Genomic DNA, 18,223 nt, shown 5'->3' with positions numbered 1-18,223 from the left:
ACTGTGAGAAGTTATGGGGATATTATTGGGAAACATGTAGTGCTCAGCTCAGTGACCCCTCACCCCTGTTGAAGAACATGTATCTGCAGACATACATTTACATTTACATTTAAGTCATTTAGCAGACGCTCTTATCCAGAGCGACTTACAATTGGTGCATTCACCTTATGACATCCAGTGGGACAGTCACTTAACAATAGTGCATCTAAAACTTAAGGGGGGGGGGTGAGAGGGATTACTTATCCTATCCTAGGTATTCCTTAAAGAGGTGGGGTTTCAGGTGTCTCCGGAAGGTGGTGATTGACTCCGCTGTCCTGGCGTCGTGAGGGCGTTTGTTCCACCATTGGGGGGCCAGGGCAGCGAACAGTTTTGACTGGGCTGAGCGGGAGCGGACCGGTGGTTGATCTTGAAAGGGTGTCCACTCAACACGATCCTCTTCAGTACCACACGCTGGGGGTCACAGCTCAGTAGACTACCTGTACCCACCAGGTTCTGCATGCCTGGGGGAGACAATTGTATTTATTATTATTTATTAACTTTTATTTAATTAGGCAAGTCAGTTAAGAACCTTTTTTTTTACAATGCCGGCCTACCCCGGCCAAACTCAGACAACGCTGAGCAAATTGCGCACCGCCCTATGGGACTCCCAATCACGGCTGGATGTGATACAGCCTGGATTCGAACCAGGTACTACAGTGACACCTCTTGCACTGAGATGCAGTGTGTTAGACCACTGCATCACTCGGGAGCCCAGGAGAGATACAGGCTCAAACACAGGCAGAGATACTAATTCAGCTACACATCAGATACACAAACATTTATATGAACACAGAAGCAAAACATGGCAGTGTGTTCCTCTGGCCTTCCCCATCTTCAAACAGATAGATATACTAATTCAGCCAAACATCACTCTATCCAGGCCCTTACTATCCTCCCTCTGTCTGAAGAGCAGCACCCCAGCGGTGGGGAATGTAATGGGGGCTTTTACAGAAACCACCGTGGGGGCGTCATCTCGAAAGGAAATGCTCCAGCTTGTGCTTGTCGGCTGGAGAGAGAGCCAATCACAGGTTAGATACAACACTGAGCCGAACACTGACTGTAGACATGGTTCCATCACTTGCTTTGTTAATGCTAAAGTGCTGAAGGCTAGCCAACTCACAATACTCCCCACAATGTCAGCATATTTGCCATACTTTTTATTCAATAGATAATTTTGTTCAAGACATAAATGGTGCAGTTTAGCCAGGTCCCCTAACCTGATGTGTGCTGGGAGAAGATGGTGCAGGCCCTGAACCTCCTGAATCCACAATGGAACACCAGCTCCTCTTGAGACTTGATAGGGTCTGTGTTGATGGAGTGTCTCCTCAACAGCATGTGCATCACTGACATCTGATCACAGAGGATAGAAAGAAACCAAGGGGTAAGGAACTGGAAGAATAGTTTCTGATGAACTATTGTGTTAATAAGACCAGAAGCTAGGGTTGTTAGAATTAGAACTTCTATCTATCTACATACAGTGCCTTCGGAAAGTATTCAGACACATTGACTTTTTCCACATGTTATTAGACTCATCAGTCAACACACAACACCCCATAATGACAAAACAAAAACAGGATTTTAGAAATGTTAGCAAATTTTACAGGCCAAAGAGTTCAATCTTGGACTCATCAGACCAGAGAATCTTGTTTCTCATGGTCTGACAATCTTTCGGTGACTTTTGGCAAACTCCAAGCGGGCTGTAACCATTTTACTGAGGAGTTGCTTAAGTCTGGCCACTCTACCATAAAGGCCTGATTGGTGGAGTGCTGCAAAGATGGTTGTCCTTCTGGAAGGTTCTCCCATCTCCACAGAGGAGTTCTAGAGCACTGTCAATGTGACCATTGGGTTCTTAGTCACCTCCCTGACCAAGGTCTTTCTCCCCCGATTGCTCAGTTTGGACAGGCGGGCAGCTCTGGGAAGAGTCTGAGAAGAGTCACATATCTTCCCCAGATCTGTGCCTCGACACAATCCTGTCTAGGAGCTCTACGGACAATTCCTTTGAATCATTCCAATCAATTGAATTGACCACAGGTGGACTCCAATCAAGTTGTAGAAAAAACAAGGATGATCAATGGAAACAGGATGCACCTGAGCTCAATTGAGTCTCATAGCAAAGGGTCTGAATAATTATGTAAATAATGTATTTCTGTACTTTACTTTAAAAAAATGTGCAGAAATGTCTAAAAACCTGTTTTTCTTTGTCATTATGGGATATTGTGTGTAGAATGCTGAGGATTTTTAAAAATATATATTTTTAGAATAAGGCTGTAACGTAACAAAATGTGGAAAAAGTCCAAGGGTCTGAATACTTTCCGAAGGCACTGTACACACGCACACAAATACACACACACACGTTCTCGTCAAACATCTCATTCTAAAATCATGGGTATTCATTTGGAGTTGGTCCCCCCTTTGCTGCTATAAAAGCATCCACTCTTCTGGGAAGGCTTTCCACTAGATGTTAAAATATTGCTGCAGGGACTTGCTTCCATTCAGCCACAAGAGCATTAGTGAGGTTGGGCACTGATGTTGGGAGATTAGGCCTGGCTCGCAGTCAGCATTCCAATTCATGCCAAAGGTGTTTGATGGGAATGAGGTCAGTGCTCTGTGCAGGCTAGTCAAGTTCTTCCACACCGCTCTCGACAAACCATTTCTGTATGGACCTCGCTTTGTGTACGTGGGCATTGTCATGCTGGAACAGGAAAGGGCTTTCCCAAACTTTTGACACATAGTTGAACTCTCCAGCAGATAGTTGAACTCTTGCACTCTCCAGAGTCCAATGGTGGTGAGCTTTACACCACTCCAGCTGACGCTTGGTATTGCACATGGTGATCTTAGCCTTGTGTACGGCTGCTTGGCCATGGAAACCCATTTCATGAAGCTACCGATGAACAGCTATTGTACTGACGTTGCTTCCAGAGGCCGTTTGCAACTCAGTAGTGAGTGTTGCAACCGAAGACAGGCGATTTTTAATACGTCCTTTAATACGTCAGCACTTGGTGGTCCTGTTCTGTGAGCTTGTGTGGCCTACCACTTTGCGGCTGAGCCGTTGTTGCTCCTAGACGTTTCCACTCCACAATAACAGCACTTACAGTTGACCGGGGAAGCTCTAGCAGGGCAGAAATTAGACAAACTGACTTTTTGGAATTTTCTATGACGGTGTCATGTTGAAAGTCACTGAGCTCTTCAGTAAGACCATTCTACTGCCTAATGTATAATGTTTGTCTATGGAGATAGCATGGCTGTGCTCTCGATATTATATACCTGTCAACAACGGGTGTGGCTGAAATAGCCACTAATTTGAAGGGCTGTCCACATACTTTTGTATATATAGTGCATATTTTTTAATATACAAATATATATATATTCAGAATTTCTATTACTCTTCTGTAGTTTGTGTACACTTTTAGCAACATATTTTACAGCAGAAATGGGTTACAATTCTTAACTTTCAGACTTAAGACAGTCATTCAGGAGTATGCCAATACTGTATACCTTCTGTTCATGTGGCAGTAAGGAGACCAGCACCAGAGGCCTGCCTGCCTGGACACTCTCCATCACTGTGGGGGGAACATCCACTACATGGAGGGTCACATACCAGCCCACCTAGAGAGCAGAGCAGGGTTAATGGATGGGGGGGCACAGAGAGGGGACAGGGTTGAAACAGGATGTCACACACACACACGGCAGACTCATACCATGGCCCCCTCTTCCTCCTGAGCAGCCTCAGCTAGTATGCGGCGGCCTGTGCGCTCAAAGCTCTGAAACTGGAAGATGCGGGAGTAGTCTGCAGGCAGGTTTTCCACAGGGTTCCAGGGGGAGGAGCGGAAACTCTTCAGGCCCCTGTAACGCTGGAACCTGAGCACACAGGAAATTAGCAACGTCAACGTATAGCTAAATAATTACGCTGGGCCAGGACGTCCTGGAAAGTAAAGTTTGGGCGTTAACAACTCGAAGGCATTGTCTACTACATATGACCAGATGTTTCAGACAAGTTTGGTACATTCCTCCCTCCTCAGACTTTCCCTTGCGTGTTGCTAAAGGAAATGTTACATCTTGGAGTGCTTTGACTCTTTGACCAGAGGCCAGGATCAAGTCACTGGCTGGAAATGAGCTGTTCATCAAGGTTATCACATTCTGCTTGACCATTTTTACAAATGTAAATATAAACTCAACGTACAGGTAACCACCAAAATAAAGGAAACACTTGAGTAAATGAGGGACACAAAGTATATTGAAAGCAGGTACTTCCACACAGGTTTGGTTCCTGAGTTAATTAAGCAATTAACATCCCATCATGCTTAAGGTTATGTATAAAAATGCAGAAATTGCCATTATTTTGGCTACTACGGCTAGAAGAGATCTCAGGGGTCTCAAAAGACCATAGGGGGTTTAAACGGTGTGTGTGTGTCTCAGTCACCAGATCTCAACCCAATCAAACACTTATAGGAGATTCTGGAGCGCCTGAGACAGTGTTTTCCACCACCATCAACAAAACATCAAATTATGGAATTTCTCGTGTGAGAATGGTGTCGCATTCCTCCAATAGAGTTCCAGACACTTAGAATATATGCCATGGGGCACTGAAGCTGTTCTGGCTCATGGTGACCCAACGCCCTATTAAGACACTTTATGTTGGCGTTTCCTTTATTTTGTCAGTTACCTGTATGTGAGTCATGGGTGACTGTGGATGTTACATGTCTTTTTCATGGATCGTTTGAATGATTTTGCTTAGACGGCCCCGCTGTGTTGTAGCCTACATTAAGAGCAGAGGGTCTTGTACAGTACTGAAGGAAAAGGGGCCACTGTGTATTTGATAGACAATATCATTGTCATGCCCTTACCTGTTCTTAGCCGATTGGTCTAGAGGTGTGTCCACTTCATCTGGGAACATCTCATTGGCCCGAGCCTCCCTGTAGCGTTTTAACCCCTCCCCTTCCTCTGCCTCATCCATGTGCTCATCATAGCGCTGGTCTGATCCACCCTTGTTTGATGTGGAATTCAGCTCCTCCTCCTCCTCCGAACCACCACCTGAGGCAGCATCTACTAGGGCTGGGAATTGTATTGTGATTCTCACAATTCTATATGTATTGCGATTCTCACAATTCTATATGTATTGCGATTCTCACAATTCTATATGTATTGCGATTAGATACTGTGATTTTATTATGACTCGATGTTCCAAACATATTGCTCACTATATGTCTGCTGCAGAGGGACAAGAGACAGCCATGAGAAAACAAGTTTTGTTCAGACATTGAAATAAAAGTGCTGAAAACAAAATTCGCTCCCTATTTAACAAGCTATGAAGGAAATATGCTGGAATTTTGGTGAAAGTACAGTCATCTGGCGCAAAAATAATATTGCGACATTGTCAATACAATATATTGTCAAAAATAATATCCCGATATGCAAATGTATCGATCCCCCCATCACTAGTTTCTACTGTAGAGCTACTGTATATACATACTACATCATATACACCAGACTTTTTCCATATTTTGTTAGGTTACAGCCTTATTCTAAAATTGATAAAATTTGTTTTTCTTCAATCTACACACAATATCCCATAACGACAGAGCAAAAATAGGTTTAGAAATGTTTGTTAATTTATTACAAATTAAATTTAAAAAAAAATCACATTTATATAAGTCGTCAGACCCTTTCCTCAGTACTTTGTTGAAGCATCTTTGACAGCGATTACAGCCTCCAATCTTCTTCGGTATGACGCTACAAGCTTGGCACACCTGTATTTGGAGAGTTTCTTCCATTCTTCTCTGCAGAGCCTCTCAAGCTCTGTCAGGTTGCTGCACAGCTATTTTCAGGTTTCTCCAGAGCTGTTCGGTCGGTCGGGTTCAAGTCCGGGCTCTGGCTGGGCCACTCAAGGACATTCAGACTTGTCCTGTACCCACTCCTGCGTTGTCTTGGCTGTATGCTTAGGGTCGTTGTCATGTTGGAATGTGAACCTTCGTCGTCCCAGTCTAAGGTTCTGAGCGCTCTGGAGCAGGTTTTCATCAAGGATCTCTATGTATTTTGCTTTGTTCATCTTTGCCTCGATCCTGACTAGTCTCCCAGTCCCTGCCGCTGAAAAATATCCCCACAACATGATGCTGCCACCACAATTCTTCACTGTAGGGATGGTGCCAGGTTTGCTCCAGACCTGACACTTAGCATTCAGGCCAAAGAGCTCAATCTTGGTTTCATCAGATAGGAGAATCTTGTTTCTCATGATCTGAAAGTCTTTAGTTGCCTTTTGGCAAACTCCAAGTGGGCTGTCACGTGCCTTTTACTGAGGAGTGGCTTCAGTCTGGTCACTCTACCATAAAGGCCTGATTGGTGGAGTGCTGCACAGATGCACCAAGACCCCCGTTTGGGAAGGGAAAGGGGATACCTAGCCAGTTGTACAACAGAATGCATTCAAATTAAATGTGTCTTCCGCATTTAACCCAACCCCTTAGAGAGGTGCGGGGGGCTACCTTAATCTCAGATTGGCCAGGCTGACAGCTCTAGGAAGAGTCTTGGTAGTTCCAAACCTCTTCCATTTAAGAATGATGGAAGCCATTGTGTTCTTGGGGACCTTTAATGCTGCAGAAATGTTTTGGTACCCTTCCCCAGATCTGTGCCTTGACACAATCCTGTCTCGGAGCTCTACGGACAATTTCTTCGACCTCATGGCTTGGTTTTTGCTCTGACATGAACTGTCAACTCCACGAGGAGACTGCCTGTTACGCGAATGCAGTAAGCCAAGGTAAGTTGCTAGCGAGCATTAAACTTATCTTATAAAAAACAATCAATCAATCATAATCACTAGTTAACTACACATGGTCGATGATATTACTAGTTTATCTAGCGTGTGTTGGATATAATCTAGCGTGCGTTGGATATAATCGATGCGGTGCGTATCATTGCTCCAATGTGTACCCAACCATGAACATCAATGCCTTTCTTAAAATCAATACACAGAAGTGTATAGTTTTAAACCTGCATATTTAGCTAAAAGAAATCCACGTGAAATTGTGCCACTTCTCTTGCGTTCATTGCACGCAGAGTCAGTGTATATGCAACAGTTTGGGCCGCCTAATTTGCCAGAATTTTACGTAATTATGACATAACATTGAAGGTTGTGCAATGTGACAGGAATATTTAGACTTATGGATGCCACCCATTAGATAAAATACAGAACGGTTCCGTAATTCACTGAAAGAATAAATGTCTTGTTTTCGAGATGATTTCCGGATTTTACCATATTAATGACCTAATGCTCGTATTTATGTGTGTTATTATGTTATAACTAAGTCTATGATTTTATAGAGCAGTCTGACTTAAGGCAGCAGGCTCATAAGCATTCATTCAAACAGCACTTTCATGCGTTTGGCCAGCAGCTCTTTGTTGTGCATCAAGCATTGCGCCGTTTATGACTTCAAGCCTATCAACTCCCGAGATTAGACTGGTGTAACCGATGTGAAATGGCTAGCTATTTGGCTGGGTGCGCGCTAATAGCGTTTCAAATGTCACTCGCTCTGAGACTTGGAGTGGTTGTACCCCTTGTTCTGCATGGGTAACACTGCTTCGAGGGTGGCTGTTGTCATTGTGTTCCTGGTTCAAGCCCAGGGAGGAGCGAGGAGAGGGACAGAAGCTATACTGTCACACTGGCAATACTAAAGTGCCTATAAGAACATCCAATAGTCAAAGGTTAATGAAATACAAATGGTATAGAGAGAAATAGTCCTATAATTCCTTTAATAACTACAACCTAAAACTTCTTACCTGGGAATATTGAAGACTCATGTTAAAAGGAACCACCAGCTTTCATATGTTCTCATGTCCTGAGCAAGGAACTTAAACGTTAGCTTTCCTACATGGCACATTTTGCATTTTTCCTTTCTTCTCCAACACTTTGTTTTTGCATTATTTAAACCAAATTGAACATGTTTCATTATTTACTTGAGGCTAAATTGATTTTATTGATGTATTACATTAAGTTAAAATATGTGCTCATTCAGTACTGTTGTAATTGTCATTATTACAAATACATTTTTTTATTTATTTGGTCCTCTAATAATCGGTATCGGCGTCGATAAATCATAATCGGTCAACCTCTACTATTTATAAACCTAATGGTGTTGGCCCAAGGAAGTGTAAAAGTGGTTCTCACAGAAGTGGCATTAGAGTAAGCAAGAGATACATGGGGGGGGGGGATCCACACTGCATGGGGTCGATTCACAACCTTCAGAACAACTCCAGCTGTAATAATAATAATAATCATGATCATCCCCAGCACCCTTTCCTCCATTGTTAACATCTCCTAGATGTTAAATCCTGTCTAGCCCCAACATCAAACACATTCTAATAACGATTAAAGAAAATAAATGGAGCTGAACCTTTTCTCCAAAGACGAATTTCCCCCTTTCTTTCAAGCAAGGCTGTTTAAATAAATGGCCGTCCCTCCCTTGGTCCAGACAGGAAGTTGTGTCCGCGGAGCAGGAAATCAGGTGGCTTCTCTCGGGACCCCTGCTCCAAACACTATTGTTGCCACGGTGAGCAGCCTGGCACTACAGCCCAGAGGCAGACACTGAGAAAACAAACAGTGGTGCTGCGCCGCAGACCAACCACGGGTTACATATACACTGTTTTGTTCCACCCCCAACCACACACTGTCCGGACACCAATCACTGTCCTGTCTGAGCTGCTTCCCCCTGACGTCTTCCGCATCACCCCACATCAGCTCAGACGTCTCAACAATCAACTCAGACTGTAGGATCACCCTCTTCTCCTTACACCTTACACTGTTTACGCTTTCCTTTAGTGGTTTCACTATCGCAACAGGCAGAGGGTAAACAAACATGTAAACAAACACATACATAACTATTCTTCTGTGCAGACTTTTCAGTTTCCCAGGCTGTGGATTGTATTCACTACACACCACCTGAGAGTCAAGGTCCTCTTCATCTATGGATTCGTCCATCATCGCGTCATCATCCTCCTCATCGTCCGTGCTCACTTCATCCTCCTCACCATTCTCATCCTCCTCATCCACAATCCACGTGGCCTGGTAGTCTGATGCCCCCTTAGGCACCTTCATAGCACGCTTGCTCTTTCTGACCTCTGAGGGGAGGACGAGGGGGGAAGGAGAACATTTATGAAAGAAGTTCATTACATTGTAAACCCAGAGACAATAATAAACTCAATGTGTTGACATGAACCAGTTCAAAGTACCCATACAATGGATGCCAACAACAGCACTGCGACCATAGATCTAACATGTAATTCAACGTAACGACCCTGTATAACTCTGCCATCTCTCTCCCTTTACCTTCAGCCTCCAGCAGTTCAGTATCAGTGGGCCAGGTCTGCTCTCCATCCATGGGGACTACCTCTGCCTCGGCCTGCAGACTCTCCCTGCGAGCTGGGTCTGCCTTCATCAGCACCCGCACTGATTCCATTTCATCAACACCACCATCCTGAAACACATAGAGATCACAGTTAGCACGTACTGCCAACAAGCAGAAGCAGCACTGATAAATGCCTTCACTATAGTTTGTCAATTATTAATTAAATCACTGTCAATTTTGTATGTAATGATATCAGCCAGTGATAAGCTGTGACCATCTTCGTAACATTGCAAAAATCTGAAATATTGTGCACAAAAATGCAGAATAGCTAAACAATGCCTTTGTCAATTCTAGATTAGACTAGTGCAATGATATACTCTCCTGCTAAACTGATAAATAAACTTCAGTTCGTGCTAAATACGGCTGCTAGAATCTTGACTTGAACCAAAAAATTGTATCATGTTACTTCAGTAATATTACTGACTTCCTGTTAAGGCTAATTTCATGGTTTTACTGTTAACCTACAAAGCATTACATGGACTTGCTCCTACCCATCTCTCCGATTTGGTACATACCTACACGTATGCTACGGTCACAAGACGCAGGCCTCCTTATTGTCCCTAGAATTTCTAAGAAAACAGCTGGAGGCAGGGCTATAGAGGGCTATACTCAGACTCATCTGAGGGTAGTAAATTGGTGGTCTGTTGATATCCCTCTAGAGGTGTGGGGGCTGTGCTTTGGCAAAGTGTGTGGGGTTATATCCTGTCTGGTTGACCCTGTCCAGGGGTGTCGTTGGACAGGGCCACAGTGTCCCCCGACCCCCGCGTCTCAGCCTCCAGTATCTATGCTGCAATAGTCGACAGTTGAAGTCGGAAGTTTACATACACCTTAGCCAAATACATTTAAACTCAGTTTTTCACAATTCCTGACATGTAATCCAAGTAAAAATTCCCTGTCTTAGGTCAGTTAGGATTACCACTTTATGTTTAGAATAATAGTAGAGAGAATGATTTATTACAGCTTTTATTTCTTTCATCACATTCCAGTGGGTCAGAAGTTTACATACACTCAATTAGTATTTGGTAGCCTTGCCTTTAAATTGTTTAACTTGGGTCAAACGTTTTGGGTAGCCTTTGTCACGCCCTGGCCATAGAGAGCTGTTTATTCTCTATGTTGGTTAGGTCGGGGTGTGACTAAGGCTGGGTTATTTAGGGGAATTGTATATCTATGTTGGCCTGGTATGGTTCCCAATCAGAGGCAGCTGTTTATCGTTGTCTTTGATTGGGGATCATATTTAGGTAGCCATTTTCCCATTGTGCTTGGTGGGATCTTGTCTATGCATAGTTGCCTGTGAGCATTATTATAGCTTCACGTTTCGTTTGTTCGCTTTCTTGTTTTGTTCTTTGAAGGTTTCTATTCCAAAATAAAGGATGGAAACATATCACATATATGGCCAGGAGGAGCAGGTATCCTGGGCCTGGGAGGAGATAATGGCAGGAGACGAAAGCCTTCCATGGAAGCAGATGCAAGAGGTGAAGGAAGGACAACGACGACACCGGGGTTCGCGGCCACGACGGAAGGGAGCCTCAAAAAGTAAATTGGCGGGGGCACACGGAGTGGTCGGCGAAGCCGAGGGGCGAGTCTGAGAGCGAAGAAGAATATTGAAATAGACTGAGCGAGGAGTATTGTGAGATAGTTGAGGGGAGGGATGAGGTAGAGTGGATGGTTTGGTGTCTGGATCGAGACAGTCGCCGTGAGGAGTGTGGGACCAGTCAGGCACCATGTTTTTCGGAGATACGCAATGTGCCTCCAGTACGCATCCACAGCCCGGTGCGTTCTGTGCCAGCTCCTCGCACTTGCCGTGCGAAAGTGAGCTTCTAGCCAGGACGGGTTGTGCCGGCTCAGCGCTCCTGGTCTCCAGTACCCCTCCTCGGTCCAGGATATCCTGCGCCGGCTCTACGCACTGTGTTGCCAGTGCGCCTCCACAGCCCAGTGAGTCCTGTGCCAGCGCCCCGAACTTGCCGGGCAAAAGTGAGCATCCAGCCAGGATGGGTTGTGCCAACTCTACGCTCTAGACCTCCAGTGCGCCTCCACAGTCCAGTATGTCCTGTGCCTCCTCCTCGCACTCGCCCTGAGGTGCGTGTCATCAGCCCGGTGCCACCTGTAACGGTCCCACGCATCAGGCCTGCAGTGCGCCTCCACAGTCCAGTACGTCCTGTGCCTCCTCCCCGCACTCGCCCTGAGGTGCGTGTCATCAACCCGGTGCCACCTGTACCGGTCCCACGCATCAGGCCTCCAGTGTGCCTCCACAGTCCAGAGCTTCCGGTGACAGTTCCCAGTCCAGAGCTTCCAGCGACAGTTCCCAGTTCAGAGCTTCCGGCAACAGTTCCCAGTCCAGAGCTTCCGGCGACGTTTCACAGTCCAGAGCTTCCGGCGACGTTTCCACGGTCCACGGTCCGGAACCTCCTGAGACGGTCCGCAACATCCAGCGACTGTCCTCCATCCAGAGCCTCCAGCGACAGTCTGCGGTCCAGAGTCCCCGGCGACAGTCTGCGGTCCAGAGTCCCCGGAGACGAACCGCGGTCCGGAGTCCCCGGCGACGATCCACGGTCTGGGGCCTCCGGCGACGATCCACGGTCCAGAGCCTCCGGTGACGATACAAGGTCCGGAGCCTCCGGCGACGATCCACGGTCCAGAGCCTCCGGTGACGATCCAAGGTCCGGTGCCTCCGGCGACGATCCACGGTCCAGAGTCCCCGGCGACGATCTACGGTCCATTTCCTCCAATGACGTATTCACGAGCGGAGTGGGGACTTTGGCCCACACCGGAGCTGCCCCCGACGGTAGATGCCCACCCGGGCCCTCCCCTATTGAGTCAGGTTTTGCGGTCGGAGTCCGCACCTTTGGGGGAGGAGGAGGGGGGGGGGGTACTGTCACGCTCTGACCATAAAGAGCTGTTTATTCTCTATGTTGGTTAGGTCGGGTGTGATTAAGGTTGGGTTATCTAGGGGAATTGTATATCTATGTTGGCCTCGTATGGTTCCCAATCAGAGGCAGCTGTTTATCGTTGTCTCTGATTGGGGATTATATTTAGGTAGCCATTTCCCCATTGTGCTTGGTGGGATCTTGTCTATGTATAGTTGCCTGTGAGCATTATTATAGCTTCACGGTTCCGTTGTTCGCTTTGATGTTTTGAAGTTTTCTATTCCAAAATAAAGGATGGAAACATACGACGCTGCATCTTGGTCTACTCCTAATGACAAACTTGACAGCCTTTCACAAGCTTCCCACAATAAGTTGGGTGAATTTTGGCCCATTCCTCCTGACAGAGCTGGTGTAACGGAGTCAGATTTGTAGGACTCCTTGCTCGTACACTTTTTGAGTTTCCCACAAATTCTCTATAGGATTGAGGTCAGGGCTTTGTCCTTTGTTATCCTTAAGCCATTTTGCCACAACTTTGGAAGTATGCTTGGGGTCATTGTCCATTTGGAAGACCCATTTGCGACCAAGCTTTAACCTCTTGCTCCTACCTGACACGCAGGCGTCCCATCTAGACATCTGGAAATGCAAATGCGCTACGCTAAATGCTAATAGCACTCGTTAAAACTCAAACGTTCATTAAAATACACATGCAGGGTACTGAATTAAAGCTACACTCGTTGTGAATCCAGGCAACAAGTCAGATTTTTAAAATGCTTTTCGGCGAAAGCATGAGAAGCTATTATCTGATAGCATGTAACACCCCAAAAGACCCGCAGGGGACGTAAACAAAATAATTAGCATAGTCGGCGCTACACAAAACGCACAAATAAAATATAAAACATTCATTACCTTTGACCATCTTCTTTGTTGGCACTCCTAGATGTCCCATACACATCACTATTGGGTCTTTTTTCCGATTAAATCGGTCCATATATAGCCTAGATATTGATCTATGAAGACTGTGTGATCAACTAAAAAAATAGTGTTTTATAACGTAACGTCATTTTTAAAAATTAAATAAGTCGTCGATAAACTTTCACAAAACACTTCGAAATACTTTTGTAATGCAACTTTAGGTATTAGTAAACGTTAATAAGTGATCAAATTGATCACGAGGCGATGTATATTCTATAGCTGTACGTCTGGAAATAATGTCCGGGTAAATCTCAACCAAAATATCCGGTCGGAGACCGGAAGAACTGCGCTGCCTTGTGTGTGTTTGACCAAGAAACAAATCGTAGGCAAATGACAAGACTGTTGACATCGTGTGGAAGCTGTAGGTATTGCAACCTCGGCCCCATTTAATGTGGATCACGTTTAACAATGGGTTGAAATGGCGCATGGATATATTTTCCCGTTTTCAGTGATCAGATTGTCCTGCACTTTTCGATGAAACGCACGTTCTGTTATAGTCACAGCCGTGATTTAACCAGTTTTATAAACGTCTGAGTGTTTTCTATCCACACATACTAATCATATGCATATACTATATTCCTGGCATGAGTAGCAGGGCGCTGAAATGTTGCGCGATTTTTAACAGAATGTTCAAAAAAGTAGGGGGTAGGAGTAACAGGTTAACTTCCCGATTGATGTCTTGAGATGTTGCTTCAATATATCCACATAATTTTCCTCCCTCATGATGCCATCTATTTTGTGAAGTGAACCGGTCACTCCTGCAGCAAAGTACCCCCACAACATGATGCTGCCACCCCCGTGCTTCACGGTTGGGATGGTGTTCTTTGGCTTGCAAGCCTCCCCTGTTTTCCTCCAAAATAACGATGGTCATTATGGCCAAACAGTTTTATTTTTGTTTCATCAGATCAGAGGACATTTCTTCAAAAAGTACGATCTTTGTCCCCGTGTGTATTTTCAAACCGTAGTCTAGCTTTTTTTATGGCGGTTTTGGAGCAGTGGCTTCTTCCTTGCTGAGCGGCCTTTCAGCTTATGCCGATATAGGACTAATTTTACTGTAGATATAGATACTTTGTACCTGTTTCCTCCAGCATCTTCACAAGGTCCTTTGCTGTTGTTCTGGGATTGATTTGCACTTTTCTCACCAAAGTACGTTCATCTCCAAGAGACAGAACAAGTCTCCTTCCTGAGCGGTATGATGGCTGCGTGGTCCCATGGTGGTTATACTGGCGTACTATTGTTTGTACAGATGAACGTGGTACCTTCAGGCGTTTGGAAATTGCTCCCAAGGATGAACCAGATTTGTGGAGGTCTAAAATTTGTTTTCTGAGGTCTTGGCTGATTTCTTTTGATTTTCCCATGATGTCAAGCAAAGAGGCACTGAGTTTGAAGGTAGGCCTCCAATTGACTCAAATGATGTCAATGAACCTATCAGAAGATTCTAAAGCCATGACATCCTTTATTGGAATTTTCCAAGCTGTTTAAAGGCACAGTCAACTAAGTGTATGTAAACTTCTGACCCATTGGAATTGTGATACAGTGAAGTTATAAGTTAAATAATCTGTCTGTAAACAATTGTTGGAAAAATGACTTGTGTCATGCACAAAATAGATATCCTAACCTACTTGCCAGAACTATAGTTTGTTAACAAGAAATTTGTGAAGTGGTTGAAAATCTAGTTTTAATGACTCCAACCTGGGTGTATGTAAACTTCCGACTTCACCTGTATGTGCCAGGGAGCTAGGGTCAGTCTATCCTATCTTTTGTCCTGTGTGAACTTAAATACGTTCCCTCCAATCCTACCATTTCTCTCCCCTCCCGGGGGAACTGAGCCCTAAGAGAGAGAGAGAGGGAGAAACTGACCCACCTGAATGCCTACGTCTCCTTCCTTCCCAGGCTTGGCAGGACGGGCGGTCATAGTTGAGGGGAAGTTGGTCTATGGGCGATTCGATGTGACTGAGCTGGAAGACTCCAAACCCAGAGATGTGCACCAGCCTGTCCACCTGCAGAGGGCAGCCTCGGACATACCCAGACACACGCAGGGTCTCCAGGCCCGTGGGGGCTTCCCCTCTCCCTTTCTCAGAGCTGTTGGGGGTGTAGGGCCTGCTGGCCCAGGAGGCGAGGCCAACGGGAGCAGAAGCCCAACCTCCTCTGCCTCTGTGCTCCCAGGTGTCTGAAGTCAGTGTGGCGTCCTGGTCTGAGTCCAGAGGGAAGAGGTGCGCCTCAGGGAAGCGGATTTTGGATATCTTGGCTAGCGCCCGCCGTGAGTCCCCAAACTTCTTCACTGCCAGGTCTGAAACACCCTGACACAACAGAGCTGGGGGAGAGAGAAATGGGGGTTATATAGGATAGAGATGACAATGGATGCAGAGAAAAAAAATCGATGGGGTAGTTGAGATTTGGAGTAAAGGAATCAGTATAATATCTACAGTATGTCATCTGCTAAACATTTATCTAATATGCAAGGGGAGAGAACAAGTTGAAAAAAATCAAGCGCACTGTGAGCATCTTTTTTGGATAGCTTGAATGGAAGCTTACAATGGGCTGGTAGCCCCTGTTCAAAGAGTCTGAGGCAGTAGTCTCCATAACTGTCCCAGCCTTCTGTAGAGTCCAGCACAAACACCAGACTATCTGCTACCTTCACCACATCCAGTAGAGAGTGCGTCAACTAGAGAGAGAAGGGAGAGAATAGAGTCAGAGATTATGTTATTAGAACTAGCGTCAGCATCGAATGAAGGCAGGTAGCCTAGTGGTTAAGAGTGTTAGGCCAGCAACCGAAAGGTAGCTGTTTCGAATCCCCGAGTAGACTAGGTGAAATATCTTTCGATGTGCCCTTGAGCAAGGCACTTAACCCTAATTGCTCCTGTAAAGGTGTAACGGCGTTCTTCGTTTGTCAAAAGAGAGTCGGACCGAAATGCAGCGTGGTAGTTACCCATGACTTTAATGAATGAAGAGCGTAACATGAAATAACTAAATAACTATAACACATACAAAAACAACAAACGGAACGAGAAACCTATTACAGCCTATCTGGTGAACACTACACAGAGACAGGAACAATCACCCACGAAATACACAGCGAAACCCAGGCTACCTAAATACGGTTCCCAATCAGAGACAACGAGAATCACCTGACTCTGATTGAGAACCGCCTCAGGCAGCCAAGCCTATACAACACCCCTAATCAGCCGCGATCCCAAATACTACAAACCCCAATACGAACATACACTATAACATAAACCCATGTCACACCCTGGCCTGATCAAATATATAACCAAAATACAATGACCAAGGCGTGACAAAAGGAGTCAAGCTTCAGTTCGGCTGGTGCCTAGCCAAACCCGGCTAGCCGAACCGAATGAGTGCGCTTGCATACTCCCTTAGAAAACCTCTGCTTAAAAAATGTAAATATAACGACAATAGTACTGTTTGTCCATTTTGAGACAGCATAGCAAGTGTACACTTCCTCAAAATAGTCAGAATTGATCTAAGATATCTCAAAAAAATCTATCATTAAATTATGTTTTTGCAGAGATCTAATTTAGCATCTAACTAAGATGTTTGGTGTAGTATTTCTCAATGAAAAAAATGTACATCTAAGTGAGTTGTCTCTCGTTATAGAAGAATCTCTACTGTTGACCAATCACCAACGAAGGAGCGTAGACTTCGGCTCCGAACTTCAGCTTGCCCCCAGAAAATGCACCACCCCCCAATTCCAAAACTAACATAAACGTCATCATAATATATGCACAAATACTTCTAAATTGTTTCGGATGGGAAGAATGCGGATGCCTTAAGTCGCTCTGTATAAGAGCGTCCCCTAAATGAATAAAATGTCAAATGTAAATGAATGACTCAGAATGCCCCTTATACTTGTTGAGTACATCCAGACATGGATTACACTTTCATTTACGTAAACTATAGTCAGTATCTATATAACTTTAGTTTCGACAACATAAACACAATGTTGTAGCCAAGTCGGTGAGCTACCTGGGTCTGGGTGGAGGAAGGTGAACCTCTGTTTGAAGCGGGCCATGACCAGGCTAAACCTGTCACTGACCTCATACACACTGTTCTCCTCACTCACCAGCCAGCCAGCCTCCTCACACCACAGCAGCCTGGTCACAGCCTCAGCATCTACACCTGCATGGAGGGCCAACACAGCCACCAGGTGGGAGACCATTCCTGCTGCCCAGATGACATTTCTCTGCCAGGACCTGGACAGGACAGACACTTAGCATTTAAGGTAGACTCAGCAATGTACGAAGTAATAGCAATATTGTGCTGATTTCCACAACAACTAGAGTGTATTGATGCTGAACTTCTCCTCTGTTATGGTCCCATATCTACCACATTGTAGCATATACTCTTTGTGACTGCAAAGTCTTGCATCGTGTCGTGATCTCAATATGTGCAGTGCTGATCGTTGCAATGTCATAAAGCTGACTCTACTTTTAACTTGCCTGATTTATACCGCTGTGGTTCCAAAGTGACATTGTGTCAAATGCATCTTACCAGGTCCTTCTTATTTTGCCGTAGCTGGATGGCTTTGTGTCGTTTGTCCAGCTTTCTCGCCTCTTTCTTCTGTTTTTTGGTAAGAGCAGTCATCGACGTCATCGACTGTTGGAGATGACTTCATTCAAAGGTGAATGACAGATCAGGATGGAAACAAATGAAAGGGCATGGCTACCAACATGTGCACTAGCAGATAGACAATTACAGTTGATGTAAGGGTAATGGACTAAACGCCTCTCCATGGTGAAGGAGGTTTCTGATGATCCACCAAAGGCTTTTTTTGGAATCTAGCTCCTACTACATGGACTTGCCCAAGGTCAATACTTCAAAAATGTAAATTATGAAACGCCTACCATGTACCCATGTTCGTCCTCTGTAGTTGCGTGCCTTTCATTGTTTGCTGAAATCTATACATTTTCAATAAGCATTCATCAAATACAACCA

At 45.1% G+C, this 18,223-nt stretch overlaps 1 pseudogene; it reads right to left on the bottom strand.

Moving 5' to 3' along the window:
• Window positions 1-43: 43 nt before the first annotated feature.
• LOC123992278 lies at window positions 44-17,872 on the bottom strand (annotated as a pseudogene).
• Between the last annotated feature and the right edge of the window lie 351 nt (window positions 17,873-18,223).

Source organism: Oncorhynchus gorbuscha, linkage group LG13 (genome assembly GCF_021184085.1).
Source record: "Oncorhynchus gorbuscha isolate QuinsamMale2020 ecotype Even-year linkage group LG13, OgorEven_v1.0, whole genome shotgun sequence".
Classification (NCBI taxonomy): domain Eukaryota; kingdom Metazoa; phylum Chordata; class Actinopteri; order Salmoniformes; family Salmonidae; genus Oncorhynchus; species Oncorhynchus gorbuscha.
The sequence above is the reverse complement of the archived record's forward strand: the minus strand, read 5'-3'. Positions and strand labels throughout refer to the sequence as shown.